Genomic DNA, 17598 nt, shown 5'->3' on the forward strand with positions numbered 1-17598 from the left:
TTTAAATGTTCTATTCACAAATGAAAACACAAAATAAACAGGTGACATAATCATTATTTTATTTGCAACCATCTAAAAGCAACATCTTTGTTTCTCGCTGTCTGACTTTAAATTAGGTTAAACCTTTTGTTTTAAGTCAGGTAAAATTATAAACATAATTTCAGTCTCTCAACTTCCATAGTAACAAAAGATTCAAACTGAACTGTTTGGACATGAAGGCCAATTTGTTACATTTTGTACAACACCCCTACTTCACGATCCAAATGCATCATGTTTGGAGGTCTGGTTGGTCTGCAGGAGGAAGTGGTGCATTTCACAAAATAGATGGCATCAGAGGGGGGAAGAATGTTTTTGTGGAAAAGTTAAATCAAGATATCAAGGTTAGCCTACATCAGCCAGTTTGTATTTATGTAAAATAAAATAGTACTTTTGATAGTCACAAGGTCTGTGCACATTTACCTTTTGACCATATTCTAATAAATATATTATAAGAATATCAATAAGCACAAACAACTCATATAAACTGCACATCAGCAGTTTACAGTTTACAAAGAAATGTGTCTGAATTGTCTGTAATCCCCAAAGAACAAATCTTTTTAAAAACCAGCGTCATTTAGTCAGAACTCATACTAAATCAAACTGATTGCTGTAACACTTGAGTTCATGTCCAAGTTATACTGGTCTATTTCCTTCCCTCTTGCACATCCTCGTCATCATCGCTTCTTTTCTCGTTAAATCTGCCTCATCAGATTGATAAGGAGCAGCATCTTCCTTTTTCCTCAGTAGCTGGATGACGCCCCCACACTCTGCTGCCGCTCTGGACCAGAAGCGTGGAGAATTGGTCCTCTGAAACATGGGACTCGTCAGAGTGTGACGCTGCTGCTGAGGCACGTGAGCGACACGGCGCTGGAGCCAGATAAGATGCTGTGGTAAGAGGGGCAGAGATGTGGGTGAAGAAGAGTTGTTGTTATTGCGATACGCACAAACACACGTGGCATTTCATTAGTAAGGATGTGACACCATGTAGTCCACTGTGTCAAAGCAGCAAGCTGCAAGCTGAACACCTACAAAGCTGGCTGCTTGGTTTGGAAACTAATCCTGCTGTACAGTGGTTTCAAGGTGTGAGGCCTCCAACAGTGAAATTACATAACTTCTTTTTTAGATTTTAGCATTACATTTAAGACATGATGCTGACCTGGCATTACTTTAAAATAGGCAGTTTTAAACATTTTTAGAAAAAATCTCAAGTATTTGCAGAATTTAGCTGTTAGATGATGTTTCTGGTCTCTAACCTCTGTGAATACTGGGGGCTTACTGTACTATTTTTTTCTTATTGGCATTGTGGCGTGACAGTTTTTGTGAAAATAAATAAATAAATAAAACCACTGGCAGATTCTTGATTTATTTTGTTATGTATATTCAGACAGAAAGTACTTCTAAAACTACTCAGCCCTTCTTGTTTCCGTTTTTTTTATGATGTGTGCGTTTAAAATGAAAGCCAATAGTATATCATGTAGCATTGTGGCTAGGTACTTTAGCGTCCCAAGCTGCATTTTCTTTCAAATATTTTAGATATGTTTGGGGGGGGGGGGGAATAAGTGAATAGCAGGATTTTCCAGGATGTTATTATATACTGCATGTCCCTAAGTGAGTGAAATTCACTGATCAGAGTCAAGTAATTGTGCAGTAGTTGTCAATACTGCTGTGGTAAGTAGCATAAATAACTTAACTTTGTGTTTTAAATAAGAATATTAAGACCATAGCATGTGTAAAAACCAGGTGTTTTCACTCAAAGTTATCACAGCATGAGTATCTCCCCGCAGCCAAATCCTTGTTTAAACTGAATTTGCAGAATAATTTTCTAGTTAAATACATTAAGCATGCAATGGGTAAATCAGTCTCTGAAGGAAGACACAGTCAGGCACTGTCATGCTTGTCAGGCCTTATCAACGCAGTGCCACCAGTTGATCTCAGGCACAGGTGCACCTATTTGTAGGCGTTTTGTTAATTATTCTTTTCATGATTAAATGTCAGCTCCACAGACACTAGCACCAGCGATCAGCCTCTATAGCTTGAAGGATAATGAGTGATGGATTATGTAACGTGCATAGGTGAGAAAACACAGCTTTGATTGATTGATTTTAGGGCTTTTTTTTCCTTTCTAAGATTTTTGCAAAACACACAATCACTCATATCTGGTCTTTTACCATATTAAATAGAAGTGCATGCAGATAATGTTTCATAGACATGGATTTAGTTTTGTAAAGTAAAAGAACGTCTTTAATCATAGCTGAAAGAAGCTTTATATTATGTCTGTTCAGATGATTGTGACACATTGGCTTTTAGGAAACCTGAGTACAACTGAATGAAGTGACTGTTCTACATCTGCAAATCAATACCAGAAAGATATTTCAAGAATAACTACCGGTATATTCATTTGGCTTTTTTGTTCATATGTAAACTCAAGGAATAATGGGCTGACATGTATTGGTAATTGAGAACAAGTAGAAAATACATTTTATGAAATTTGGAGAGAAGAATGAGTAATTTGTAAAAAAAATAAAATAAAATAGTAAAGACTGCAAACACATAGTGTTTTGGTGGATTTTGCATTTGGGTAGTTATTACTTATCTTTTTTTTTTTTTTCTAAAGTTGCTTGCAGATTTAATGAGTTGCGGGTCACGGTTTTTGGGCTTGGAAATAAGCAGACGTAAACCCCAGAATTTGTCTGACATCCAGTTAGTTTTAGTCAGGCTCTCCCTGTCCATCATTTCCCGGATCGAGACTAAGATGAACAGCGCAATAAACGTGAAAACAGCCACGAATGAACGAGTCCGTAAAGTTGTGCAACTAAACACCACTATAATTATTAATATTAAGACAAGTGTCACAAATCTGTGCAGCCATCTGAGTTGTGGAGCGGCAGGAGGAGCGCTGTGACAGCAAACACAGGGCCGTAACGCAGAACCTGGGGGAGGAGGGAGTCTAAAATCCTATTTATAGTTTTCCAGACAATAGTGGAACACACAAAAAACAAGCACAAATTACAAAAGTTTTTTTTACTGTTGTACTGTTGTAACCATTAAACAATCTCCCCTTCAGTTCAACCATATAAGTGGAGATACATTGTTGATGTAATCATTATATAAAAAAACTTGCAATTACGTATTGGCAAAGATCAATGTAGTTTTCACATGTGGCGGAGCGGTGTTGTTAGCAGCTGCTGAAAGTAACTAAAAAAGTTACTTTTAATGTAACTTAGTTACTTTCCAAAACAAGTAATCAGTAATCTAACAAAGTTACTTTTTCAAGGAGTAATCAGTAATCCGATTAAAGTTACTTTTTTAAAGTAACTATGCCATCACTGCATATGAGTCCCCCCGCCACCTGCATATGTTTGAGTCCACCTCCAAATCAACACGTAGTTTGTACCTTTGGGTATGGCAACCCGGCTGTCTTCACCATCCAGTCACGTTCCACGCTTCTCACTTGAGCTTAGCGTCTCCTGTGGGCCAGCAGCGCATGTCCAACACTCTTAGATGCAGCACTGGCAGCTTCCAGGGTCGCAGTAGCCACATTCACCTCCATGCTGCGACCCAAAATACGGCGCACTAGACACCGCTGTCACACCTCTCTGCCAGCCTTGGGTCAACATGTCTCACTCACTTTACAGTGGGCCTGGACAGTGCCTTGTTTCCTCTCAGCTTGAGTCACACTGAAGCCATCCTGTCACATCCACAGGCTAAGCCGTGACTCCAGCCATCCTCTCCAAACAGTTAGCAGTCACCATCTTTCCCAGGGCATTCATCATCTCAGAAACTGAAGAGTTACAGCTGCATTAGTCTCCAGAGCTGCAGTCTTCATCCCCATTCACCACAGGGCTAGCCTGTTCAGACCATCCTTCTCATATTCACTGCTGCTCCTACCTGTGCATTCCTCAGCATCGCCCTCATAGCTTCCGGTCTCATCACCACTCTCATGGCTTTCAGTGCTGTCACTGTTATCAGCAAACTGATGGTTTTAGATATGTGATCACTTTCCAGATCCCCCTCACTGAACTGTGCAGCCATGCACCCACCAAGTTTTAAGTGGGCGCAGGTGGATATGTTATCTTAGCATAATACACATACCTCTCAACATACAAAGTCTTTATTAAAGCTATAAACAATGTGTTTTCTTATTACATAGTTGTTGAAACTATCACTATGTTGTGACATTATAGAATGAGATCATTAATATGTGAAAATAAAATCAAGCTCCTTCACCTCCTACCAGTGCTACTACTGCTGTCTGAAGAAATGCACCACTCCAAGTCAAAAACAACCAATCAGAGCCAGGAGGAGCATCTTAGTGCTGTCAATTACAGAGCTTTGTATTGTGGCTAAGCACTACAACACATTCAAAATCTGCTGTTGTTGTATAAACCTGCCAGACCATTTAGGTTTTCTGGTTCTAGTCTACTCTGCATCCCCACAACCAAAACCAAGCATTCAGTTTCTATCCAACACAAATCTGGAATAAACGTCCTGAAAATTGCAAAACAGCCGAAACACTGAGTTCATTAAAATCTAGACTGAAACCCGTCTGCTTAGGGTTGCTTTTGAACCAGAAACCCGTCTGCTTAGGGCTGCTTTTGAACCAGAAACCCGTCTGCTTAGGGCTGCTTTTGAACCACAATAAACAAAATACTGACCAACATTTTGATGTGTAATGACTGCACTTGGCAAAATGTAATTTAATTGTTTAAATCTATATAAGACATTGTTTTTAAAATTCTCACTTTACAGATGTTTGTATAAATCTTTGTTTTTCCAACTTAAAATTATGTTTGAACATGGAAGATGGAAGAGACAAATGCAGCAGGCAAACACACAACCCCTCCAGTTTGTGTTAGTTTTATCACTTTTTTTCTAAGTGAACAGAATTAAATGCGCTCTCTTTAATGTGGTTTCAATAGGGAATCTTTGGTCAGGAGAAGGCGCAACATCCGTCAATCTTTGAGGATAATGTCTTCTGTCAGAAAATCTACTGACGGACTTGACTGTGAGATACTGTAGAATGACAGAGAGCCTGCAGCGCTCCTCCTTTATGCTGCAACAGAGTGGATTTGAATTCACTGCCAGTTTTGATTCCACACTCGACTTCCCTTCGATGGGCACACTTTCCTAAAATCTAGGTGTACAATTCTGCTTTTATGTCCTCCTGACTCTTTAATGTACCTATTTGTATCTGAAAATTATGGAGGATTTTAATACAGTTTGCCACCCTGCAAAAGTCTTCACACCCATTGAACTTCTTCACTCTATACTATATGACCACAGCGGGTCAACAAAGTGCAAAAGCAACAACGCGAAAGAAAAATGCTGCTCACAGACAATCTTGGGTATTGAAGAAAGATACTGAAAAGAATGATCAAAAATATCAGGCCCCAACAGAAGCACAATATGCTACTTACTGTAGTTTAGAAAGCATGTATTCTAAACCATATGCACTGTTAGCACAGCAGTCATGCAGCCTGTAAAGGTCTCACTGGTGAAGAAAGGAGGGACACTCGCTCAGACAAGAAGCTTTATATAAAACGAGTGAAATGTCAGTCTGCAAGTTAGGAGAAGTGAAGGTGTTGACACTGCTAACAATAATGCTGAGAGGCCAGCTTCCTGTTCTTCCTGGCTTAGTCATCATAACTGCAGTCATGCTGAGTTTCTGTAGCTTGCATGTACCCAATCCTCAATATTTTGCAGCACTTAGAAACAGTGCAGCATTCTGAAGCATGCGCAACATCGTTGTGTTAGGCCGGTATTATAATTACATTTAACTAACTGTAAATTAAATGGCTTAATTTTCCAATATTTAAAATCACAGTAATTAATGGCAACAAACAGTAGAGTTTTGAAGGACTCATGATGAACTTTATTTATTTTTTTGTTGCAGCATCTCCCACTACCTGCTCTCATCAGACAGGCCTCAATTAGTGTACGGCTGAGTCAATGAAAGATCAGGACAGCTTCTGGCTTGATGAGACTGTTAGAATCCATTTGAAGATGAAAGGCACTAAACACCACCTTCAGATGTGTCTTTGTGTGTGATTACATCCTGTGATCGACCCTGTCTGCTTGTTTGAACAAAACACGGTTGCTTTTCCACAACAGCGTTATGCTTTGAAGATCAACCCTATTATCACTGGTATAATGTGGCTTTCTTCCTGCTGATAAATATGTTATCTCAGACACACAGAACGGTGTTTCCTGTGATTAAATGTCCGCACATGCTTGTGCTTCTGTGGTTGTTTTCCCTTTTACTCTTTTTATTACTGGTACTCCACAAAATATCCGCTTACTTCCAGCATGCAGCCCATTTAGATCCTTTGCAGATAGTTTTGCATAATAAATCACAAAGAAATGCAATCATGTTGCAAGAAAATACAGTACAAAATTGGGAGATTTGTATTGAGATTACAACTTTTTACGGTACCCACGCATTTAGTCACAAGCCTTATTAAGCTGTAAAGAAAACACATTCATTTATGTATATGAATGTGTGTGTGTGGGGGGGGGGGGGGGGGTGTCTGTGTCTGTGTATATATATTATACAGAGATGGATGTTTTCATCTCTTGTATGGAAACACAATATTTAAGGATAAATTAAGACTGAATTAGCATATCAGACCAATAAAACATGTTTACAAAATCATAATTGGCAAGTGGCTGTGAAAATGTCACTTTTGACATCTCAGTGGCATGTTTATTTAAACAAAGGGTGTAATACAGCATCCTGACAGGTTACATTACTTTCAATGTGACAACACAGTCTTGCTTTTTTCAATTTTTTGGGATCTGCATATCAACTGGCCATCTGGGAATCGAGGTTCAATTCTAAAATAATTCTAACCTGATTTAATCAGAAGGCATGGCAGGTTGCCCAGGGTTTGAGCTCTCAATGTACAACGCCGTGTGAATCAGAACAGTGGCATAATTTAGCATGAGATAAAGTAATGTTATTCATGGACTATTGTTGCAACATTACAATTTCTTAACAGAATCAGATGTGAAAGAAGGCAGTGCTGGAGTTTTATTAAAATAAAGGTATTGTCCTATGCCACTGAAACAGTGTTTTACATGTAACGGTGTGATTGGGGCTGGGCCGGTCCAAGCTTTGGTGGGTCTAAAGCACAATAGCTCTTGGAGCCCCCATACCAACATGTCAACACCGGACACTTCATCATTACTAAGCTACTCTACTGGTATGTGTGCGACATACCTGTTATCATTACTGACATTTGTAATTAACCAGTGTTAGTAACGCTATTGGTTTTAACCATACAAGAGTAGCAAACTAAAAATAATAATAATTGAATTTTGATATGCAGAATGGTATTTAAGTTAGTGTGGTGTGCCATATTATTTTAACTACTTAAAAGTAACATCAATTGGTAAACACAAAGTTTGCAGAAAACAAATTAACAAATTTGATATCTTATTACTTCCCCAATAGTGACAGCAACCAACAGCAGAAAAGGATGAATTTTTGTGTACCAAATGTAAAAACAGTATAGAAATTGTTTTCCCTAAAACCAGCTGCTTTGGTGTCCTAAACAACCACTTATCTGGCACATGCCTTGGGCCGGCTCTGGATGGGGTGTTGTTATTTTACGCTGATCGAAGTGTTGAGGAGCTTTTAGTTAGTACACAACGATTTAATGTGCCTGTGGGATATAAAGATTTGAGTCATAGGCTCTTTTCTCTTGGCTCCTGTTCAAAATGGGACGACGATTAAGGATGGGAAACAAATCTTTACAGTGTAATACAGTGTGATTCAGAACTATTTCACATTGGAGAACTGTAGCAAAGAGTAGCATCTTCTGGTCACAAAGTTTCCATGACGACTTTTTCTGTCCACACATCGTACACATAAACCCGAGGAGTCTGCGAAACACCAATTTGTCTTTAACCAGAACCATGTGCTTTGTTCAAATAAAAGAAAATTTGAGCTGCTTGGCAACCAAACAATGCGTGAAAATGCACCTCATGCCCATAAAAGTATGGCAGAGGACGTGTGTTGCTTTTGGTCCCCTTTTTATTGTGATTTCCACAAATAATAAAAAAAAACATGTCTACGTTTTTTGTTTTTCTGTGCATACTATTAAAAATAATAAACTCATATACTAGAGATTTTGAAACACTGTATAGCAAAGGACTGATTGGAACAAATATAACAATGTATTTCTGTAAGTATAATCTTATAGAATTATAAATCGTTTCAGAAAAAAAACAACATATTTTTGGTACTTTTAAGATTAGCTTCTATTCAATAAGGTCTTCGCTTCTACTCATGTTTCATTTGCAATTTTACGATTTGACCTCCACATAAAACTCAAAACTCATGAAAAAAGCCTCTCTGATAAGAGGCTTTACCCTCGTTCTCCAGCCGTATATGCTGAGGCTTAGCAGTACACCATCCAAACACAATCTAAGGCTCGTCTAGTTGCATTAGCTGAGCCAATGTTGAGGAAACCCAGCTCCAAATCTGAGCTCGCCATCTGCAGTTCACAATCAGCGCTGAACACACTACACGCTTTTTAATTTCAGCTGCAGAGTGCTGGCAGTGCGTGCCGAAGGCTACAAATGGGCGATTCTTACAAGAACTTTGCTTTTGCAGGAGATTTTATTGTGGGTGCTGACATGTCACTTCAAGCTGCTTTGTTTGTGCATAAAAAATGCCTTATTGAGCTGTTATCACAGCGTTTAGATCAAAGGTTTTCCACGACATTTGCTGCCCAGATTGTGGAGCATTTTGTCAGATTTATAGCCAGATGTATTACTGTTGGACCAAACAAAAAAGAGGTGGAATGAGTTGAAGCTTGGCTAACACTAACAAAGGAAAACGTGCAGTTTTATTTCAGAGGGAGTTTTGCCTAAATTCAACACATAAGACACATTAAACTCTTTTAGTGAATCAAATGTGAGACTCTGTCGCAGCTTTATTTAAATCACAGTGACACTCTTAATTGCTCCGTAAAGCCTGTGTTTCACTGAATTTCAGAAACAATCGTCACTTGAAATGTATTGATTGGCATCTTGAAGTAAGCTTCCTCTATTTAATGGCCGGATTCAGCCTTAAACATGAGGGGAACCTTGGTGAAGCTGCTCTTCCGGTTCGGGCATCTTATCAGTATGCTTCCTACATGCCTCCCCCTTTGAGGAATTCCAGCACATCCTACTGGGAGGATGTATCTGGGGAAACCCAAAACAGGAAAATATTATTGGGTCTGGATTATATTATCCTTGAAACCTAAAATCATCTTTCTTATTATTCTTATTCACCCAAAAATGTAGGTAATCCCACCTGGCCAGAAAAAGGAAAAGGCTAGTTTATTGCGAAACCTTCAGGAAAAGGAGTGAGTGTCTTTTTAAATAGGTTATGCAAATTTATAGTTCCAACTGTATAAAAGTAATTGTATCTATGCTTATTGGGCATGATGTGTTGTGTGTGCCTTTCCATTTTTAAAATATCTTCTCTGTGGGGGAGTGGATGTTGTTTTTGTGTGTTTTTGTAACAAAAAAAATATTAATCATTTATATTAATTATTTGGAGTAAGAAAAAGAAAGCTTTGCAGTAAAAATGCACCACAAAATGCCCAGTTATAATTTTGCCAAAAGTTATGTGGAAGAAGCAGAAAACATGTGGGCAGGACACTGGTCAGGTGATTCAAAGATTAACTTTTTTGGCCAACATGCACAAAAATAACAGTACACACCTCTCTGCACATCATAAACAAGAGATGAAGAGCTGATGATTTGAACTCATGAGCCTTGAATTGTGTCTGAGTTTTTTCCGTGATTCTCTCTTCCTTAAATAGCTTTTTGTGGTTAAAGAAAAGTCAGTTTTCTCATTCCCTGTTCTAATATACTGACAGGATCAATCCACCAACTTCACTTGATTTCACAGTAATTTGATAAATCTTCACAAATTTTAACCCCCGCTTCATTCACCTCTGAGAGAATAATCTCTAATTATAAATGCTGAAGCTTAATTATTCCTTTATTAACAGCCTGAGTCAGCCAGCACAGATGGATTCCCACCGAAGATGAGAACACAATTTAATGTCAGGAGATGAATTTATTAGAACAGTGATTACATGTAAAAGAGAGGCTAATTAAGGTTTGTGCCCCTTGAACCATTTAAGGCCTCTCTTCTGGTTTTGTGTGTCTCCTCTGAAGTTGCAGCTCTATGATTGTGACGTGATGGTTTGTGACACATGTGACAGCTTACAGATGGAAACCTGATCTGTTCCCTGAAGGATAAGATCATCTGAAGGAATGTGAAGGAAGCGGGTCATAATTACTCCGATACATGATGAAGCTAAATTATGCATAGCAACCTCATCTGAATCTTTGTGATACTCTTGTGCAAGTCCAAAAAACAGAAGATGGGATTCTCTTTTTTTTATTCCAATGGGCGGCTTATTTATATATATAAAAAGAACATCTTTTGAGGTTCATTAGTTCAGTCCTTAAACTATGCACTCCTGCCTTCTAGTGGAATACTGCAGTATTACATATAAACTTAAACCGACTTGAAACCACAGAAGTGAATCAAATTTAACCTGCGGCGCCCCTTTGTGGCAAAGAGAAATCAATGCTGGGTTTTTGTTAGGTCATTTTAATTTTCTGTCAGGTCATTTTAATTTTCTGCTGTGTTGATGGATGGGTTTGTAAAATGCATGTCCAACTGGTTATGAATATCTGACATATTTGACACCATTAAAAATAAGTAAAAGGTGAAAGCCAAGAAGCACTTTGATGAGCTGATGTACTGCATTATGGACAATGTTGTCATCAGAGAAGGTAATCTCAACAAGTAGCTAATTCTATAGTTTATGTAAGGCTGCTGTAAAATAAATTTGAATGAGCAACTGGAAGCTGATTTAATATCAGAGGTCATAATAATGAACCAAGGACTAAATATTTGACTTTTCCTGTGCTTTGGGAATGTTACGCTGCTGCTGCAGCTGTGATGAAGCCACTTCACTGCTTGTTGAGATTAATAGCCAGCACACATGGGTAGGGGGGCATTAATGTTGAAAAGCCACCGCCCCACCTCTTCCTCAGTGCTACCCTGGGAGCGGCAACCTCCATAATGGGTCTATTCTCTGAATTAATGATGCTCATGGGGCGCATAGAAAAAGAAGTGAGTTTAATTATAAGGGACGAGCCGAGAAAGAGAGAAGCAGGGAAATATTGAGTGTCATCGTGGGCAGCTCTTCAGAGCTAATTCCTGCTTCTGCTTCAGGGACCGTGTTGTTTAAAGGCAAGTAGATACAGGTGTGTCTCAATATATCAGAATATCATTGAAGTCATGTACAAATGTATTGCACACAGAGTGGTGTACAAGCATTTCAAGTGTTTATGTCTGTTAGTTTTGATGATTTAGGCTCGCACCTAATGAAAACCTAAAATTCAGCAGACAGTTATTGACACCATCTAAAAGCAGAGTAAGTTGAAAAACCTTCTCCGGAGAGTGTAAAAGCATAATGGAAAGCTCAGTGGAAGGAAAAGCTGTAACTCACTTAGTAACTTGTTTGTTTAGTATTTACCTTTTATCTGGCTCACCTGTCTTGTGGAGGTCGTCAACGAGTGTCTGCTACAGAACTGTCAAGTCAGCAGTTTTCCCCTGACTGATTAGACTATAACATAGCATCCATCCTAACATTGTCTCCACTCATTTGTCTTGGGGGGGGCGCAAGCGACTGGTACATTTCTACATCAATTAGTGGGCAAGAGTTGTGATATAACATTTCTTTTGTAATCTTAACTTTGTTTTTTTCTCAGAAACCAACTTTGAATGTTTTATACTGTATTTGGTCTCCATCTTGTCAGACTAATCTTGAACTAAGCTTGAAAAGAGGAATGCTGTACAATGCTATACAAAACCACAATAACATAAAATTTCTGTGAATTTTTTTTTCCCTTAGCTTTGAGTCCAACAGAGGGCGAGTGGACACAACCAAACCACTGACTGTCCTCTTTGCCTGAAACCGGAGAAGTACCTCTTAAAGGGAGTCACTTGCAATCAGAAAGCCTCCATTTAATTACAACACACAGGAAATTACCGAGTGAATGGGTCAGGTGCTGATAAGAGGCTGAGTCTCGGCAATGATAGCTCCTGAAACCCGAGGAGACCCCGATCTCAAAGCTGAATTATCACAAAAGGCCATGTCTGGAAGCCTGACAATCTGATTGTACTGTCATCCAGATTCATAATTAATATATTTATCGAATTAATCGCTGAAAAGAGCCCCGGCCTTCTGAACAGAAGGCAGATTCATTCACGGCTGGCTCGACTTACCTCTAATAACAGTGTTGTCAGTGCAATAGGCCCAGAGTCGAATGATCCTCCAAGACGTCATGACAGACAAATTGCTCATCTTTGTGGAGATGATATGAGGAATTTTTGGAGTAAAAGAAAGAAGAAACTGTCCTTGTTTGGTGACATTCACTGCTGTAGTTTTGTTTCAGACTGTGAGACCAGGTTGGAAGAACATGAAAGAGACATTTGCTGTGTAAAGAAATGAAAGTTGATGTTGTTATTGCTCTGGTTTAACAAATCACTCAGCAAAGAGGTGCTTTGTTTCTGCTATATATTGCCCAGAAGAAGATTCATCACAGCATTTAAAATGATATTATAAAAAGTAATCCTTGAATCCGATAATATGTTAATTGTAAAACTTATTTAATCCCTTTAAGATTTTTGCAAGACCTTTTTTTTTTATAAGCAGTCATGTTTCTCGTGGTTTTATTTCAGTCGTAGTTTTCCTCTTGCCACTCTGCTATAAAAGCCAGATTTGCAGAATGTACAACTACTAGCTGTTGTTTCAACAAATTCTCCCACCTCAGGCGTGGATCTCTGGATTCTTGGCTGATTCTCTGACTCAATGTTTTTGTCCTATTCTGTCATTATCATTGCTCCTGAGAATAAGGGGTTTTTTGTATGGTAGACATTCCCTCTTTCAAGCTCAGAGTTTAGGCCTTTGTTCTGTTGAAACCAATCACAAATTGGACGCATATGGTATTGCGGACACCCATCATATGGCTAAAAAGGAACTGGTTGAGAGTAAAGAGGTCCCTCATTTGTCTCCTGGTTTCCCATCTGGGCCCCTGAAAAGGTTACAATGGACTCTAATCACTGATAAACTGCACAATCATTTAAACTGACTATAGATCTATCATTGCATAATAGATTACATCATACCTCATAGCACATTTTGATTTTAGGTAACCAAACCCAGGCGGTTGAGCGACAACATAGCTTTAAATGACATTATAAAAAAATATTAAAGTAAATAATTTGTGGAGACCCTGCACATTTCCTATTATTTGAAGCTGGTGTTGTAAAGATTTTTACAAGGTCAGCTTACGTTTAAAGTGCAAATAGTTTCCCTTCACTCCTTTCTTGTTTACTCTGTGATAATATTTTTTTAACACGTTGTTCTCTGCAGCACTTGTACTGAATGTTTTCATGCAGTCGATCCTCGGCTAGTTGTGCTCCTTGTTCCACACTGAGAGCCCGGCCGCTGTTTCAGACTGATTGGATTAGAGCCTCTCCTTGGCGCACGCAGCTGCACAAAACAGGTGGGAAAGGCTTTTCAGTGGGCCTTGCTTACATCGAGGGCTCTCTTTGTAATTGCTGGCAATTACAATATGTGACACGTGACGCTCCGCCGCTGTTTTCAAACATGATGAAAGGGCAACAAGGTCCCCCCTCATATCCAGCCATAATTGAACAATTAAACTTTAGCATACTAACTACCTCTTCATTTGGCAGAACTCATTATGGAGGCAAGCTACACACAAAAAATGGCTCTCTGGGGTCAAACTCATAATAGTTTCTCTGGACCTAATACTATCTCAGACTTATTGAATGACAGAAAATACTGCTTATCTGTTTTGTAGTTCTGCTTGGGGACCTCATTTAACTGCATGCCTACCTTTTAAGCTACATCATAAAAAAACTGTTGAATATAGGTATAATATTTGCCTGAGCTAATCCTGGTGGATATCCAGTTTATAAATTTGATTTCAGGTTTGAAGTCACGCTGTTTGGTTGAGACAGTCAGTCTCTGAAAAATGTCCTAATCTGCTTGGAAAATAAAACGTTTTTTGAGGGAGCATATGGAGAATCTCTTATATTAATAATGCAGTGGAAATGATCAGAAATAAGTGAGGCAAGCATTAGTGATGTCATGCAGACCTTACTTCTGGAAATGAGATGTGGCGATTTGAAAAATCATCTCTGGTGGACAAAAAAAAAATCTTCCTTTTCTTCTTTACTGATATCATTAATTCATATCATCCCCCACAATCAATGTTACTCCTGATAAAAGTCTGGTTTGAATTGGTCAGTATTTTTAAACATTATAAGTCATTTGTGTCAGTTTAAAATATTCCTACTCTGCAGATGAATTTTTCTATTAACTAAATATGTTTAACTGTAACAGATTTGAAATCATCAGCGTCTGTTTACTGCTGCCTGTGGCAATAAATCAAATATTTTATTAAAAGTAGCATTTTAAGGTTTAAAACGCTTTATACTGTACAAATAAAAGCATTCACAAAAATCTTTAGCTCAACATATTTTTGTGATATGAGGTGCTTTTGCATCATTTGCTTGATATTCCTCTGGAACTTAAGTTTTAGGCTTTTCTGACTTTAAAGGGAATGTAATGTGGTTTCACGGTGTAAATGTTGTAAAAATAATTACAAGTTTTAGTTAGAAAAAATGGCTTTTATCACAATTGAAGCTGCCTGTACTTTTCTCTTGTCTCAAAAACGAGACAACAATAAGTCTTTCTATGGATTTTAATTTCGCAGTGGGATTTTCTTTCTCAATCCCTGTTGACCCAGATATCAGTTGACTTTACGCTGCTGTAGATGGCGGTGTTACCCCGATCAACCTTTTCTACAGCACAAATGTTCACAAAAGCGAAGGTAGCAGAAAATTCAGTTCTGGGATAAACCATACCTGGTCTCAGAATCAAAACATGCCTAAAGATGAGTGCTTTAGTGCTGGAGTCTTTTGAGAAGCAACATGTCAACACACATCTAACCTACTTGACTGGTTTGTTCTCCTGTTTTTCCCATTTTGATGAGTAGCTAAAAAAAATGGGCCTCTAAGTCCCTTTATGTCCTGAATTGCATATTAAATGTTTCTCTGAACTCTGATCAAGTTAAAATGATCAAAAATAATTTTTAAAAATGCTTTAGTTACATTTATGTCATTGAAATTTTTGGAGGTACAACTAATTGTCCCACTGATTATTTTGTTGATGGTTTTGTTATTATTCCCAAATGAATGCCGATACTTGTGGAAAGATTTGTAGCTAAGAAAGAAATATGTATTATTGTCAGTCTCCAAATTATTCTGCTTAGGCTGTAAATCATCCATATAATACTCCCATAAGTTCAAACGCTGTCTAATTACACCTAATAATGTCCCTCAGGCACTCTATGAGCTCTCCAGGTGCATTAGGTGAAAATTGGATTAACTCAGGCAATGGACAAAGTGCTTCACTGCCACTTGGAGAAGGCAGTGGACATTAAAAGAATCTGCTATTTAATCAGTTTAAAGGTCTGCATAAGAAATTTACATTTCTCCAAACATGAAATCATAAAAAAAAAGTTTATGCAAGACAGAAAATGACATCACACATTCATCCTGCAGGCAGTCAGTGATACAAAATATGATGAATTTGATATCAATGCCAACAGAAAAGCCAAACCATTGGAGCACGGCCCGCAACTCATATATGTGTCATTTGCGAGTTCAAACACAAGATGATTATATGTGTTGATATATCAAGGCAAGAGATGAAAATGATTGGAACTATATCATGAGGTGGTGATTGTACACTGTATTAAACAGCACAAAGGGGCTTTTGTCATTGAATTCCCACAGCAGTTCAGTCACTATCGCCTCTGCTTTAATTTAATATCTATTTATTTCACTCCATTGTATGGGTTTTATTGAGGTTGTGCCTGTTTTATCGGCTCAATCTAAACCAGAAGTGAAGGTCAGGAGAGGCAGAGTGCCTCTATTTATTGGCTTCCATTGAGCCCATATGAGCTGATTTGGCTATCTGGTTTTGATATTAAGCTCTTTCACAGCATTTTCTGCTCTCCGGATATTGTTTATCACCACATTGAGATTTTTGCAGTGCATTTACTACTGAATTAAATATTCTTCATCATTTTTGTAATATCCTCTTTGCAGGCTCATGCAGGATGTGCCAGCATGTGTTCTTACCAACTATCTATGAGAATGAGATTAAAAAACAAGCCAAAGCTTCATTTCTTCTCTGTCTTCAAAAACGTTAGAACAAGTCAAATACTTGGATTTGTAGAAAACTTCTTCATATTACCCAACTCTTATGTTTTATATTTATCCCATTTAAATATATATCTAAATATATATCTGTAATATATAATATCTCCTCTTGCTTTACATTTATTTTGCCCCTTCATTCTTGTTAATTATTAGATTATTCTTTTGACACAAAAAGGTTTTTCTTTCAGTGTAAGATTTAAAGACAAACCAGTTGCTTTTTGGTCAAGAGTTTTGCTTTTTTAATCATAGATCAAAGAATTTGTTTTGCAGATTCTTAGCACTGTCAATCAACCTTATTCACTCACTGCTAAATGTGCTAATGGTGGAGAAACAACTTATCGTTATTGCTAGCTACACCATAGCACAGAGCAAGAGGAGGGAGGATGAGCAGCCACATGAGATTGTGATTGACAACGCTAAAACTCTCCTGGCTCTGATTGGTTGTTTCTAGATAGTACTGGGAGAAAGCAGATGAAATAAGTTTTTCATAGATTATTTCTATATCATACTGTCACAACATAATGACAGTTTTAACAAATATGTAAAACAATATTTTTTTATAAAAGTTACATACTGCAGCTTTAATTTCACTCAGGAGAGGACGGGTCAGGAGAGACGTGGGTTAGAGTTGCTGCTGACTGACTCATCTGTTGTTAAGTGGTAAAAGGTACAGGGACAAGTTAAATATATGAATATGTTGGTAATTTATTTCCTTCGTTCATAGAATGCTAGTGAAATGGAGGCAAACAGTCGGTCAGGGGCCCTTAGAATTGTCATAACTTTCCCCCCCTATAACTTTGCCCCTGTCCAGGACTACCTTGTAATGAGCTTGATCCATTTCATTATCAACGCCAAACAAAGCCAAAAGCATCCCACAGCATGATGTTACTACTATTACGCTTCAATATGTTGTGTTTGGGATAATGTTATTTACAGAACAGCTGTATTTACATATTAATTGCACATGTGGACTCTTAATTCAATGGACTGAATTTTACCTAGGGATTTAAAGACAGGCTAAAAAGTAAGGGTGCAAAGATAAATCGGCCCAGATTTTCTGTATTTTTGGAGATAAGCAGATGCTTCCATGTGAAGTCAGTCGTATCCACTGATTTTATCTACCTGAACAAAGGCCTAAAAATCAACCACTGTCCTCTTTTGCTCTGCCGTGAGAGGTTAGACTGACAGACCCTCCAGGTCATATCTACACATTTGGA

The sequence above is a fragment of the Xiphophorus couchianus genome, chromosome 10 (assembly GCF_001444195.1).
Source record: "Xiphophorus couchianus chromosome 10, X_couchianus-1.0, whole genome shotgun sequence".
Lineage (NCBI taxonomy): Eukaryota > Metazoa > Chordata > Actinopteri > Cyprinodontiformes > Poeciliidae > Xiphophorus > Xiphophorus couchianus.